The sequence below is a fragment of the Eurosta solidaginis genome, chromosome 3, assembly GCF_040869045.1.
Source record: "Eurosta solidaginis isolate ZX-2024a chromosome 3, ASM4086904v1, whole genome shotgun sequence".
Lineage (NCBI taxonomy): Eukaryota > Metazoa > Arthropoda > Insecta > Diptera > Tephritidae > Eurosta > Eurosta solidaginis.
Window position 1 is genome coordinate 35,073,001 of NC_090321.1, and position 16,370 is coordinate 35,089,370.

Here is a 16,370-nt window from a genome sequence, read left to right on the forward strand (position 1 = left end):
CTAGAATAATAAGGTATAACTTAGCAAAAAATAGTTTTGAATCAATGATATTTCACTTATGAAGTTTTATTTTTTTAAACGGGCGGTGCCACGTGTTATGTAAGTAATTTATCTGAAATGAAATGTGCAATTTAAGCTCACGCTGAGTATATAATGTTCGGTTACACCCGAACTTAGGCACCTTTACTTGTTTTTAGTTTAAAACAAATTCCAAGCCTTTATTCTATAGTCTTGAAAGTTTTCAGAAAATATTTTTGATGAAACGTTTAAGCAAATACATATGTATTTTCGAAAAAGGTTATGAAATAACTGAAAAAGTTTTGAAAAGATCTTTTTAAACAACATTTTAAGCAAATAGTTTGAAAAAATCTTTTTGAGACAATTTTGGGAAAATTTTTGGAGAAATCATTCTGTACAAAAATGGAAAAATTCTTAATATAAAACAAAATCTAAAAAAAAAGAAAAATTCTTAATATAAAACAAAATCTAAGTCTTCACAATATACATGCGTGAATATACATACATATATTGAGGACACGTTTGTTTTCGTTTTTAGAAAATATAAAAAATAAATGAGAAAATAAATGAAAAAGTTTTTGGAAAATGCTTTCGAAGCAAGTTTAAAGAAAACATATTTCTACAAATATAGCACAAAAATGTGTATGCTTAATTTGAAACTAGTTCTAAATATAGAAAAATCCTTCATAAAATATCTTTAGTATTGAGGCAATTTTTTTTATTTTTAGAAAATATTTTTGATAAAACGATTTTTGTACCATTTTGGCACAAACATGTTTATGGTTAATAAAAAGCCAGTTGTATGAATTTTTTAAGCGGGGATAACCCTTATTGCTTTAAATGTAAGAAAACATTTATTTGAAAAAATTTTTAATTTTATAATTTATTTAATAATTTGGGAAAAATTTAAACAACGTGACATCAGGACGGACAAAGCGACAGCTGTTTCGATTTTGTTTTGTTTCTAGATATTCCAGAAACTGTTAAAAAAATTTTGAGAATATCTATATAAAAAATTTTAGAAAATCTTTTGAAAAAGTTTTGAGGGTATTTAAAAAAAATATTGGGAGGTATTTCTGAAAATTTTCAAGAAAATATTTTAAACAAAGTAGTTATAAACAAAGTTTAGAGAAGTTTTTTTCGAAAAAAAGTTTGTTTTGAAATAAGTTTTGAAAGAAGAGAAAAAATAGAATGAAGGAATTTAGCAGTTCCCGAAATGGATCTATACAAAGAGTTTTGGCAGTATTCTAATTTTTTTCTTTCTTTTATTCGAAATATTGGAGAATAATGATAAAATAATTATTGTTAAGCCTTGAGCTCGATTCGAACCCGGGATCTTAGAAATCAGTAGACGATATAACAACGAAAGTGTGTAATATTTTTATTAATTTTTAGGAAATATATTTGAGAAAAGTTTTAAAAGAACTTGCTTTTCCAATTCTAGTACAAAAATATGTAAGGCTAAAATTAATTGTACGTCATGAACCTATTTTTTAAACAATTCTGGCACACAAATATTGAAGTCTTTTCAAATACAAAAATTTATATAAAATAAAAATAAAAAAAAAGTTTTAGAAAATAATTGTTGATTAGTCTAGAAGAATTCTGAGACTCGTTTTAATAAATACGTTTTTTGAAAAGCCTTTTAAATTTTTAATTCATACAACACAATACGTATTTTACGTTGAAGGCAAATTTATATATTAAACTGTTTCAAATCTTTGTAATATATCGTGCTCTTATCAACTTGCGCACCGCTGTAAAAGAAAAAAAAACTTTGAATAATAGGCTGAAGGTTCAGCTCGTGCACTCATAAAACGATTGTGGCATTCAAAAGTCAATAACCACGAATGATATTCTTGTGGATTTCAAATTCAATATTTTACTTATATTGCTCTTACAATACCCTCCCAATAGCATTATATACTTTCGCTGCTCTTATTATTTCTTCACCATCTACTTCCTCTTGCGCACTTTTATGATTTTTATGGTTTATTTGCACGTTAACCACAAACATTTCAGTTGGCTCACATTTTTATTTTTTATAACTTCATTATTGATTGACTAAAGAAAATAACATAATAGAACAAAATTTTTCATAATGATTATAGAGTGCTACGTTCTCCACCCTACTCCTTACGTATTTCTATTGAACGTATTTGTTCTACTCCGCTCTTTCTTGTGTTCGCACTCATAAAAGAAATTTATCATTCATCCATGATGTCATCTTATGTCCGCACAAATTCTTTTAAATATTTACTACTCTTATCGGTTGCTATATCTTCATCAATTCTTTTGCTGCTTATGACTCATAATTTTAGTGCTGTGCGAATATCTTCGTGTGCGTTTTGTTTTGTGACATGGCATATTTATTGAATTTGTATAGCCTTTTGCATATTTTATTCCTGCTTTCATCACTTTGCAATCGGATGTAACCTCTTGACTAAATGATCTCATTCAAACGGGCATACAGCATGTTATGAAGCTTCAAAGCGCAGACAACGGAACTCATTTCCTTATTAAGTGTTCGTAGTTTTCTTCGGAAATATCATCAACTCACGCGAAATTAATTAAATAATATTGTGCTTGTGACCTTGGATATTGTGCGAGATATTTTAAGTGTGCCAACTTTTTTCGATTTTTATATAGAACTAATTTTGTTTGATATAGTTTTACATTAAAAAATTTTACTAGGAAAATTTACAGTAGTTTTACAGTAAAAAACTTTACTAGGAAAATTTTTCGAAAACAAAAATTGAACTTCGAAAACTTTTCCAAGTTGTAATTTTTTTTCGAAATCAATTTATTTTGCTTACGGTTGTATGTACATAACAAAAAAAAGTTACGTATACACCCTGTACTCTTCTTTTTAATTGTTTAATTATTTTTGTACATACACATTGAATTACAAACTAAAAACATTAATATAGTGACGAATGGTAGCATTACTATGCTGTTAGTAAATAAATGCACAACAACAATAAAGCAAGCAGCCACACTTGTTAACATGAACACATCAAAGTAATCCTACCTAGAAGGCGACGAAGAATATGGCACATACACATATGTAGTCATCAGCTAAGAGCAGAAGTGTTACTTACACATGCATACGCATATAGCTAAATAACTGTTCCATGTTCGTGAAAAGTCTAGACCTTACGAGAAATATGCGAACGAGGCAACATAGAGTATAAAAGCAACGCAAGCTGAGGAATAACTAATCAGTTTGATTTAAACACGCTATTAGTTGTAAAGTATACTTGTCAAGTACTACTCCCAAGTAGTCTAAATAAAGATCATTTTGCAATACTGAATATTGAAGTTATTTATTCGACAGTTCAGCGATTCGAACGTTAGCAGCAGGTGCAAAATACTCGGAATCCCCCAAAATATTTACAATATATACATACAAACTCCCATAAAGGGAGCTGCAAAAGCAAACATTAAGATTTATTACTAACTAACAAACACAGCAGACGTTTTTTTGCCCTAACTTTGGTCTATATGCATAATTTATAAGAATTATTTACCTCTTGCTCTCCCTTCCCCTCTCCGTCTCTCCCTATCCCTATCCTTTTATTCACTCCTCCCTCTGCCTTTCTATTTCTCTCTTTCCCTCTCCGTTTTTTCTCTCACTTCTTATCCACCCCATCTGTCCTTACCGCTTTGTCTTCGTCTGACTCTATATCTTGCTAAGTATCTTTCTCTTTCCCTCTTCTCTCTTCTCTCGAGTCCCAACCCATGTCCAAGTCCCAGTCCCAATCCCAATCCCAGTCGGTCCCTAATCTACTTCCAGGAAAAACAGTATCTTAAATACTAATCTAGGCAAAGGGCTACCTATATACCCAATTTCTGGAAAATTGAACCGTGAACAGAATTTGTTCGAATGAAGCGATCCCTAGTCCACTTCCCGGAAAGGAAACTTCACAGGAACATTCTCTGGGGTGCTGTGAAGCTATTCCGCAAATTCTAATAAAATCGGCGGAATATTTTCGGAATCCATAAGCTGCATACAAACATACATCTTTCTTTATGTATATAGATAGAAGATGAGTCATGTCAAGGTCGGTACTCAATACCACATCATAGTCAAACGTCAATAAAAGTTTATTAGTACTAAAATACACTTCTGATTAATATCTGTCAAGAACAGGACCCATATTAACAAAATACTAAGTTGTGTGTTGTTATGTTGTATCCTGTATAGAGCAACCTACTTTTAGGCGCATTAACCTTGGCTGTCACAGAAGCTATTTATATTATTAGTTTCGTTTTATCGATTACTCTATTGACACGCTTTTTATACAAATTATATTTACGTGCTGTAATATTTTTTTACGACTTTTGTATACTAAATAACTTGCCAATGCATTTAAAAACAGTAGGAGAAGCCTGAATGTGTAACGCGCACAAAAAAAATATTTAAAGGGATAGAGGCAGAATGCTCTCTGAGACTAAGACTATAAAGGGAATCGAGTATTCAAAGCTCGGTCATCGGACGTAGCTTTGTCTGGTCCGGCTGTGCCGATGTTGTCCATATACCATATACCTCTAAACATATTGTATGCTTCAGACCCAAGGACATGGCCGAGCTTCCGTGAATAACAGAGTTAACAATTTGGGCCTTCGGTGCAGACCGAGACTGTATGATCATTTCTTCCAGTCGGCGCCAGTGCCCACTTCAGCTCGCTGTCTGATACGACACTATTCAGTAGAATATTTCAGGATTTCTTGTTCATACCTTTTTTATGACATGAAAATTGGTTCGTAGCCAAAATCGGTCAGTAAAATATGGCTGTATATTCAAGCTTTAAACATATACAGCATAAAGAAATTAATTTTCCCATAACTATTTCCCAACAATCGCCTAGGTTTTTTGAAAAACTCTCCTAGTACTTCGTTTACAGGAAGTGGTATATCAATACAGATATTCAATGAAGCGAGTCCATTCAAAAGTAATTGACTGATTGTACTCCGCAAGTATGATTTTAACCTTTTGAGGGCAGAAAATGTGCGTTCTGGTGTTGCTGTCGAAACTGGTAGAACGGCTAATATACGCAAGAAATATAGCATACAAATTTTGTAGGTAATCATCAAAATTTTACCCAACTCAAGTGCATCAAACACGTTTTTAAAATTCTGACCATCGACTAGCCTTCTCCACATTTTGACTTCCATTGCAAACTCAATTTTGGAACAAATCACAACACTTTCATCAAATTCATGCCGTTTATTGCATTTTTCAGCGTTGTATTCATTTCTGAGTAATAAAACACCGAAATTTTCGAAAATCAGTTGGTGTTTCATGTAACGGCTCTTGATATGAGTTATGAAATCATCAAGAAATGGAATATAGAATGCGATTCTATAATAATCTTCGACGCTCTCAGTATCAACTTTGCATCTATTATTAATTGTTGTTTACTGATGCGTAGTTTCTTGTATAGCGCAACTCTCTCAAGGGGTTGCCAGCGCATTATATAGCTTATCTAACCCAATTGTCAACCTCACCTACCCGTGGCGAATCCTGTTTCATTAACAGCCGATCCTCTGGCGACCCCGAACTCCTGATGGATCAAGGGGGTGGGAGGGCGGTATGGCCTAGAAGGTTTCATGTGGACATAACAAATCGTTTCCCGAGATGGTCGGGCTGGTGCCTTTATTGTGCTTGTTGCCGGATCTGCATCCGGCAAAGGATCATCAACATCAATAACATTACCCAAGGCCTTCGGGGAGTGTCCTTATCGCTACAACAACAACAGCAACGTTTGGAATTGCACGCTATAAATAGCAGCTTGAGCTTCATATCAATGGTATTTCATTTCCCAAGTAGATTTATAACAAAAATAAGAAAAACTTCAAATTTAAAAAATGGGCCTGGCACCGCCTCTTTTATGACTAAGCAATTTTCTATATTTCGGAAGCCATAACGCGAAAAAAAAAATAGTTAAGAATAGAACCATATGTATATTTATTATTGCGCAGCCTAGTAACACTATTAAGCACACAATACAAATAACAACAGCATTTCAAGTGAACAGCTGGGTATGTAATGTTCGGTTTCACCCGAACTTAGACTTCCTTACTTGTTGCATAATCGAAATTTTTTCTGGAGAACGTTTTGCCTTTTTGGCGATCGGTAAAAATCATCAAAATAAATGCACCCTGCCTACATCATGTTACAGTCAAATATACGATATAAAATAATGTAGTAACAACCCCCCCCCCCCCCCCCCCCCCCCCCCCCGGAAGTATAATCCTAGATTAGACCCACCACTGGTGTGAGCCTATTGGTTTCTTCATGTTTCTTCTTTTTTGGATATCAGAACTCCTTCGTGATATCTTTGTTTGGCCTGGTTCTTCACTCACTGTCTGTTGGGCCCTTTATGAGCCAATGCAGCATGGGTTTCTTCTTAAGAGCAGTTTCCTGCATCTCGCGCAGCACTGATGCCACGTATGAGAGGAGCTCTTTCTGATTGTTCCCTTCGAGGTTTGTCTGTAGGAGTCGCGTACTTGACCTTTTCGACAGCGCTTTGTACAGTGATGGTGGGGTTCAAGGCAGGCGCTATCTCGCTGGTAGCAGCGGATGTTTTCTGGCTAACTGTTTCGCCCATAGGCTATATTCTCTCTGACGCTTCTGCGCCTTGGCGAGACATTACCAACAGAGCTGCTTTTGCGGGGATTTTCGAACGCCGCTTCATCTCATCCTTTTTTCTCGTTAGAGGTAAATATAGAAGTAGAAATAGTTGTTAATGCATAGTAGAAGTAGAGGTCGAACAAGGAGCTGAAGCAGATGATATCTTATTATACAGGGGCAGGAAAGAGGGGATGGTCGAAAGATAAAATGAAAATTATAGGGAGTGGAAAAGGAGTCAGAGTAGACATTTATAAGATTTTTTAAATTCTGCATGCTAGATTTTGTTTTATGTTTTTGATAATAAAAATAATAATGAAAATTGTATCAACGAAATTTTCGAGTTGATATTGCAAAAACCACGACAGTTAGTAACTGCGGATGTCATCAAAAATCATATTCTACCACAACAATGGCAGACAATGACAAATCATTAATAGAAATGCCTTTTTAATATACCAAAAAAACGGAGCGCTGAGAAAGAACGTGCAAAGATACATGACAGTGGGGTGACGGTGGCCAAATCAAGTGGCAGGCGGAGGCGTTTCATCTATTAACTGCTCATGGTGTCATCGACTTACCGCCCCCACTTACAAACATATTTCCTAATTTCCTTGAGCACGAACGCCCCCAACCCCAGTGAATAGTAGAGAGTTTCAGTCACGTGGCAGCAAACTTAATGACAAATTTTTCTTCATCATTTTTAGTTATTGTTGTTGATGTTATTAAGTAATCTTAACGCTGCTAATTTTTCGATATTTTTTTATTTTGCATTCTTATTAGACGCATGACTTTGGCTGTTTATAATAGCGCTGCGTAAAATAAAAATTTATTATGCTAATGGCTCCAGAAAGGAGTTGGAGGTGGAGAAAAAAATATACAAAATCGAAATAAATCAAAAAAAGAATTATTGCTGGAAAAAAATGGAAAAAATTATAATAAAAGAAATAAATAATAAAAAAAATGCAAAGAAGAATGTACTACATATAGCACCGAACAGGAAAACAGCAGTGACAAGTTTTATCAAATCGTATCAACTAAATTCTTCTTTTTTTTATTTTCGGCATCTTGAGAAAAAACATCTAAGCATTTTTTTTACTGATACTATGCAAACCAATCTCAAAAAACTTTTCGAAAATACGCGAAAATTTTACGAAAATTTCGAATGTTTTATTTGAGTTTTTTGAGTATGCAGCTCTGGAGTAAAATTCGAAAATACGTGAAAATTTTAGAAAAATTTCGAACTTTTTATTTGTCAACTAAATTATTTTTCTTTATTTTTCGCATCTTAAGGAAAAACTTCTATGAATTTTTTGACTGAAACTATGCAAACCAATCTCAAAAAACATTTTCGAAAATGCGCGTAAAATTTACAAAAATTTCACACTTTATTTGGAGCTTTCAGGTTTTTCTTGAGTATGCAGTTTTGTACATAGATGAATCAATTTCAGTCTAGCACTTTTTCCGAAGAGTGTTTTATATTTTCCTTCCTACAAAATGGGAAATATTGTTTTTATTTGTAAGAAAATATAAAACACCCTTCAATATATAAACTGTACCATGTCAGACTAAGATTGATTATGCTACAAAACGGCATACTCAGAGAACTTCAAATAAAAAGTTCGAAGTTTTCGTAAATTATTTTAGAATTTTTCAAAAATATTTTTGAGATTATTTTGAATAGTTTTAGTTAATTGATGGATTTTTAGTTTAGGAAATTCGAAATTTTTATAAAATTTTTAAAATTTTTATAAATTATTTTCCAATCTTTCGAAAACATTTTTGAGATTCGTTTACGTAGTTTCTGTAACAAAATTCATGGAATTTTCTCAAATGCTCGTAATTTTCATACAAAAAAAAAATAAAAGTTCGAAATTTTCGAAAACATTTTTGAGAGGCAATTGGGATAAGGTTTACAACAACTAAGGCATGACGTGGCTGAATGCGTTTGTAACACTTCAGTCATCGTAGGAGTGCGGTTTCAAATCCCACTCCCGTGAGAAAAGGCTTTGAAGAGATTTACAAGGTATAATCGAAACAGCTGGCGCCTTGTCCGTCCTGATGTCACGTTGTTTAAATTTTTCCCAAATTATAAAAAATTAAAAATTGCTTCAAATAAATGTTTTCATACATTTAAAGCAATAAGGGTAATCCCCGTTTAAAAAACTAATTTTTGAGATTATTTAGCATAGTTTAGTTACAAAATTTTTGAATTTTTATTTTAGAAAGTTCGAAATTTTTATAAAACTTTCTCGAATTTTCGAATTTTTAAAATTTTCGTAAATCATTTTCGATTTTTGCGAAAGCAATTTTGAGATTAGTTTACGTAGTTTCAGTAACAAAATTCATGGAATTTTTTTAACTGTTCGCAAATTTCATAAAGTTTTCTCGAATTTTCTATTTTTGCGAAAACACTTTCGAAATTGACTTGCATAGTTTTAGCTACAAAGCTTATATAAGTTTTTTCTTAAAACAACAAAACTTTAAAAATTTTACGAAAATTTGAAAAAAAAATTCCACTGTTTTTTTTTGCTGTTCGCGGCTGTAGAAGTTGAGCTTTAAGCAAAAAAAAAAAAAAAACAAAATTTTTTTCAAGGACTAGCAACAAAGCACATGCGGGGGATGACGCATCCCTTTGCTGATGGTTCTGCGTATGTAGTTTGGTTGCTTACTTACTTACTTAATTGGCGCTTAACCGTCTAAACGGTTATGGCCGTCCAACAAGGCGCGCCAGTCGCTCCTTCGCTCCGCCAACCGGCGCCAATTGGTCACACCAAGGGAGTTTAAATCGTTTTCCACCTGGTCCTTCCAACGGAGTGGGGGCCGCCCTCTACCTCTGCTTCCATAGGCGGGTTCCGATAGAAACACTTTCCTGGCCGGAGCATCATCTTTCATTCGCATAACATGGCCTAGCCAGCGCAGCCGCTGCGTTTTAATTCGCTGGACTATGTTGATGTCTGCGTAAAGCTCGTACAGCTCATCATTAAATCTTCTTCGGTACTCGCCATCGCCAACGCGTAGAGGTCCATAAATCTTTCGAAGAACTTTTCTCTCGAACACTCCCAAAGCCGCTTCATCTGCTGTTGTCATGGTCCATGCTTCTGCCCCATATAGCAGGACGGGTACGATAAGTGACTTGTAGAGTATGATTTTCGTTCGCCGAGAGAGGACTTTACTTTTCAATTGCCTACCTAGTCCAAAGTAGCATTTATTGGCAAGATTGATTCTTCGCTGGATTTCAGTGCTGATGTTGTTGCTAATGTTGATGCTGGTTCCCAAATAAACGAAGTCTTTTACTATTTCGAAATTATGGCTGCCAACAGTAGCGTGGTTGCCAAGGCGCATATGCGCTGACTCTTTGCTCGATGACAGCAGGTACTTCGTTTTGTCCTCATTCACCATCAAACCCATCTTTACCGCTTCTTTTTCCAGCTTGGAGTAAGCAGAACTAACAGCGCGGGTGTTTAGGCCGATGATATCAATGTCATCAGCATATGCCAGTTTGGTTGCTTATTTTCGTTTAATCTTTCGTTCCTCTTTATATCTACATTTGGTATCAAATACTTCATTTGTTCGATTTTCTATTTATTTTTTTTTTTTTTGAATTTTCCTATTTTGGTTGCTCATTCTGTAACTGCGTCGAGATGACTCATAGCAGCGACGTTGCCAAAAATTATTTACGCACTCACAACAGCAGCAGCCACCACCAGCATAAAGTAGTAAGTGGCATGAATCGGAGTGCATGAGTCGTAGTTTTTGTCCGCCTTTCAAGTATTTGTCTGCTAATCCTGCGCTACTGCTTTTCAAAGGCATCCCTTCCATTAACCCTATTATCTTGCATTACTTCCTTCCTTTTTATTAAAAATTTTCGGCACATATACGATTTGTTGTTAGCCTGCATTATAAGCGCTTGCTATGTTCAGTGAAAAAAATTCAAACATAATCAAACTCCTTTTTATTCTGCTTTATACCTCAGCCTTTCCAACAGCTGTCAGATTCTAATGCTTGTCTGCCATTTTCGACATTTATTGGATTTATGAGCATATACAATTTTTTTTCCATTTCTATACAAACTCGTAGAAGGCAGATGAGACAATTTTTTTTATTTCAAGTATTTCCAGTTTTCAATGCGTTACAAATATTTCCTTTTTAAGAAACAGTTGGCAACTCTGCCACCTTTTCACACCATTACTTTACTTTCAGCTGAATTGTGTTCTACACAGAGATTTGCTATTTTTAACAAATCCCACTTCCTTCCTCATCACGCCCGTCGAAATTCATAAAACTTTTTGAAAGGCAGACCCGCTAACTGACGTGCTTTTTAGTTTGTCTATTATTATTATGATTCTAAGTCTTATGCAATCACAGCACGTCCTTGTTTGGTTGGCATTTACACATTTTTATTTGGTTATCCTCTGCCAGCAACTTCTCAAACTTGGCGCCAATTGAATGACACTCAATGTCGCGTGCTGTAAAACGATGAACGTTAATATTCGCGTGAAATGTGAAAAGGATAATAAATGAACCACAGGAAAAAAGTTGCGCACAAATCCAAGGACAAATGCGCTGGTTTGTGGTGTTGGTTGGGCTACAGCGAAGATATGAAAATATTTATATATGGATGAGACGGAAGTATAAATCGGTATCAATTAAGTGTTCTTCCTTTAATGAATTCATTCTAAGCAGCAAAGTCAGTGAGTTAACGAACATCCGAGTATTTCCGAAAATGCCAACGTAATTGAGGTGAAGACTGTTGACTGTTTCTTTGAAGTCCGAAGCACCCGAATAGACTTACTTACTTACTTAATTGGCGCTTAACCGTCTAAACGGTTATGGCCGTCCAACAAGCCGCGCCAGTCGCTCCTTTGCTCCACCAACAGGCGCCAATTGGTCACACCAAGGTAGTGTAAATTGTTTTCCACCTGGTCCTTCCAACTCTGCTTCCATAGGCGGGTTCCGATAGAAACACTTTCTTGGCCGGAGCATCATCTTTCATTCGCATGACATGCCTAGCCAGCGCAGCCGCTGCGTTTTAATTCGCTGGACTATGTGGATGTCTGCGTAGAGCTCGTACAGCTCATCATTAAATCTTCTTCGGTACTCGCCATCGCCAACGCGTAGAGGTCCATAAATCTTTCGAAGAACTTTCTCTCGAACACTCCCAAAGCCGCCTCATCTGCTGTTGTCATGGTCCATGCTTCTGCCCCATATAGGAGGTCGGGTACGATAGGTGACTTGTAGAGTATGATTTTCGTTCGCCGAGAGAGGACTTTACTTTTCAATTGCCTACCTATTCCAAAGTAGCATTTATTGGCAAGATTGGTTCTTCGCTGGATTTCAGTGCTGATGTTGCTAGTGTTGATGCTGGTTCCCAAATAAACGAAGTCTTTTACTATTTCGAAATTATGGCTGCCAACAGTAGCGTGGTTGCCAAGGCGCGTATGCGCTGACTCTTTGCTCCATGACAGCAGGTACTTCGTTTTGTCCTCGTTCACCATCAGTTTAGAGTAAGCAGAACTAACAGCGCGGGTGTCTAGGCCGATGATATCAATGTCATCAGCATATGCCAGTAAATGCACGCTTTTATAAAATATTGTTCCAGTGCTGTTAAGTTCTGCAGCTAGTATAATTTTCTCCAGCATCAAATTAAAGAAATCGCACGATAGGGGGTCCCCTGTCTGAAACCTCGTTTAGTTTCGAATGGCTCTGAGAGCTCCTTCCCAATTCTGACTGAACTGATGGTGTTGCTCAACGTCATTTTGCACAGCCGTAAAGTTTAGGGGAGAAACCAAATTCAGACATAGCGGCATATAGGCAGCTCCTTTTCGTGCTGTCGAAGGCGGCTTTAAAATCGACGAAGAGGTGATGTGTGTCGATTCTCTTTTCACGGGTTTTTTTTCCAAGATTTGGCGCATTGTTAAAATCTGGTCGATGGTAGATTTCCAAGTCTGAAGCGGTACTGATAAGGTCCAATCAGCCGGTTCACGGTGGGCTTCAATCTTTCGCACAATACACTTGAAAGGACCTTATATGCGACATTAAGAAGGCTGCTTCCATGATTGTTGGTGCATTTTGCAGTATCCCCCTTCTTGTGGACTGGGCAAAGGACACTTTGATTCCAATCGTCGGGCATGCACTCTTCCGCCCATATTTTGCTAAGAAGCTGCTGCATGCGCCTTACCAACTCCTCGCCGCCGTACTTGAATAGCTCCGCAAGCAATCCATCAGCGCCCACGGCCTTGTTGTTTTTCAATCTGGTTATAGCTATTCTAACTTCGTCATAATCGGGCGGGGGGACATATATTCCATCATCACCTATTGCGGGATCAGGTTCGTCATCTCTGCGCGGTGAATTGCTACCTCCATTTAGAAGAGCAGAGAAGTGTTCCCTCCATAATCTAAGCTCTCTCTGGACATCAGTTACAAGGTCGCCATTTTCGTTCCTACAGGAGTTTGCCCCGGTCTTAAAACCTTCCGTCTGTCGCCGTAATTTTTGGTAAAATTTTCGGCCGTTATTCCTGTTGGCTAGCAGCTCAAGCTCCTCGCACTCACGCCTTTCTGCTTCTGCTTTTTTCTTCCTGAAAAGGCGTCTCGCTTCCCTTTTCAACTCACGATAGCGTTCACACACTTCCCTTTTTGCGCTCGCTTTTAACGTAGCCCTGTAGGCAGGGTCTTTTCTTTAGATTGCAACGCGGCATTTTTCATCGTACCAGTTGTTTTTTCGTGGCCGCCGGTAACCAATTTCTTCCTCGGCGGCAGTACGAAGTGTTTTGAAGATATGCTCCCACTTCTCCTGTATTCCTTCAGGCTGAGTTGAGTTGTGCTTTCAGAGAGCAGGTGTGAGAGTCGAGTTGCGAAATCGAGTTGCGAAATCGAGTAGCGAAATAGACTGCTAAAGGATATTACATGGGCAGTCTTAATGTTAGAATGGGAGGATATGCATGGGAAATTCCTACTCTTCCACTCGGAAACATTTATAATCATTGTGAATAACCTCGGTGAGTACCGGTTAGGGCACATTGCTTTATTCAGATTCTTTCTAATTAGTCTTCAATAAACCATTTACATTCACGTCTTACTTTACAATGAGTTAAAATTAATCATAAGTTGGTAAAACTCCATTCATTCAGCCTGCCTGTGTGCTAGAGTTCCCTCAATTGCCTGCTTCTGCGATCAACAAGATCATTGGCAAATTACAATCTAAACTCTGTATTTCACATACCTGCGTCTTCTCTTTACATTGTTGTTGAAGCGATACAAATTCCGCTTCCTTACCCACTCCAGCGGGTTAGGGGCTTGGAATATACCTGCGGTAGGTATGCCTGTATGATATCCACTTGGACTGCTTATGATTTCATTTCAAGGTGTTTCTCTGGTAGTGATAGGCAGCACCGTGCGACAAAAAAAAAACCATTAGTAAGTCTTCGCAGCTACACCTAGAGCTTCTAGGAAAGTGACATCAACGAAGGTATGAGTTCGAAATCGCAGTTCTTTATCTTCTGTGCTGGCATGTGGTGTGAGGGCCAAGAGGCGTGGTAGCGACTGATGATGGACAGGGTTGCTACTGTTCGCACATCGGGAATTATGGCTCTTAAAACAGCCGAAAAAACTATAGACGCACTTTGGAGCGATCAACAATAGGCCGATCAACCTGTGCCATGAGTAATAAAAGGCCATTAATAGCAACCTTAAGTCAGCTTTGTGCGTGACCAGCAAGAAGCCACATATAATTTAAAGAAATCGTGTCGATAACGAGTATTAGAAGTTAGCCCAGAACAGCTCCTTCGGTGAAACTACGCTTTGTACTAGACATACAGACACAAGTGTGACAATTTTCATTAGTTAAACTTTTTTCGGCGGAAGCAACAGTACCTGACCTTAGACCGGGGTTAAGTTGGAAGCCTCCCTGGAGTAAGTGAACAAAATTCCCTCCTGAAATTTATTGAACGATCCGCGCGACTTTGAGGCGAAGACCGCGGATCTTTCCAAAATGGCCTTAAATACAATACTTTTCTAAATATATTGTATACTCAGCTGAGCAGAGCTCACGGAGTCCGTCCCCCCGGCCGTCCGTCCGTCCGTCTGTCCGTAAACCTGATAACTTGAGTAAATTTTGAGGTATCTTAATGAAATTTGGTATGTAAGTTTCTGGGCACTCATCTCAGATTGCTATTTAAAATGAACGAAATCTAACTATAACCACGCCCACTTTTTCGGTATCGAAAATTTCGAAAAACCGAAAAAGTACGATAATTCATTACCAAAGACGAATAAAGCGATGAAACTTGGTAGGTGGGTTGACCTTAATGCACAGAATAGAAAACTAGTAAAATTTTGGGCAATGGGCGTGGCACCGTCCACTTTTAAAAGAAGGTAATTTATAAGTTTTGCAAGTTGTAATTTGGCAGCTGAGTATGTAATGTTCGGTTACACCCGAACTAAGCCTTCCTTACTTATTTTTAAATAAGAAAAATTAAGCTTTTTAAATAAGGAATGCCCGCGCGCCGCCGATAAAGTGATCGGCGTAAACCTCTAGTAGAATAGCTTAGGCTTTGTCCAAATAGGAACCTTATATTTCCTAGTAAATAATACTAGATCGGGGTTTTCCGCGTTGGCGCTTAACCCAACTTCAGATGCCCATGCATATGCATCCTGAAGTGCCTGATCCGTGAGAGAGCTGATTGTTGTTAAGCATCTGCCACCTAAGAGGACTGAAACGTCATCTACATATGACGTCAGATTGACTGGTTCTCCGTCGAACCGCCTAAACAATTGGTTGATAACCAGCGCCCATAGCATTGGTGATAAAACCCAACCCTGCGGCGTTCCTCAGATTTTGTTGCCTCGCATAGACTCCATCATTAAATTAACTTACGCTTGAAGCTTCTGCTGGCATTACAGGACACTTTCACACATTGACGAACACCCTTATCGAATTGGAGCATATTGCGTCACAAAGTACATCAGTTTCAAAGAGGCTTACTTTATTATCAATAAATATTTTGGAATTTTTACTAATATTATCTAAGCCTGAGTTCAGACAACTATCCACTATGTCATTTTAGCTTATTGCATATTTAAATATAAATTTTGTTTTTTGTACCTAAGACCCCGCATATAACTTTCTACACAATTTTTAGATACAGACCAATCCACATGAATAAAATAGCACTAATTTTGAATAGCTTTTGTTTTGCTAAATTCATATTTATTTTCTTCGATATATCTTTTTGATGTCATTCAGCAACTTAAGTCACCACCAAAGTCAATGTTAATGTATGCCACAATCCATACGAGTGCGTAGAAGGCAATTGAAAGCAAAAAGCGAAAACCATAGTTAACAAATGTTGTAGGAAACAAGTAAGAACGGGACTGTCTTCGGCTGTGCCGAAGACTTCATACCTTTCATGAATGGGGCTGAACAATAATCTTATCCCGTTCGTAATCTCCGAATAATCGGATGTATAAGATAAGAAATATATAGTGAACAGATCTACATACCTTAACGATTTTTAAGATAAATATAAAATAAAAAACGGGTAGGTACTTTGTGTGAGGATGCAAAGTTTCAGGTTTTTTGTGGTCTACGTGTAAAAACTATGACTACGAATCACGTATTTCAACAATATATGACGTAAACGTAACTATTTGATGAAATTTGATGAATTTTGAAGCTTCTAGGCGTAAAAAGGGGGCAAAAATTAGAGTTTATATGGGG

The 16,370-nt window shown here is 36.9% G+C and overlaps 1 protein-coding gene across 4 annotated transcripts in view; it reads right to left on the reverse strand.

Annotated features, from left to right (window-relative positions):
• The window catches only part of uzip (unzipped), a 251,045-nt gene that overhangs the window by 195,981 nt on the left and 38,694 nt on the right, over positions 1-16,370 (reverse strand). The window lies entirely within an intron of this gene.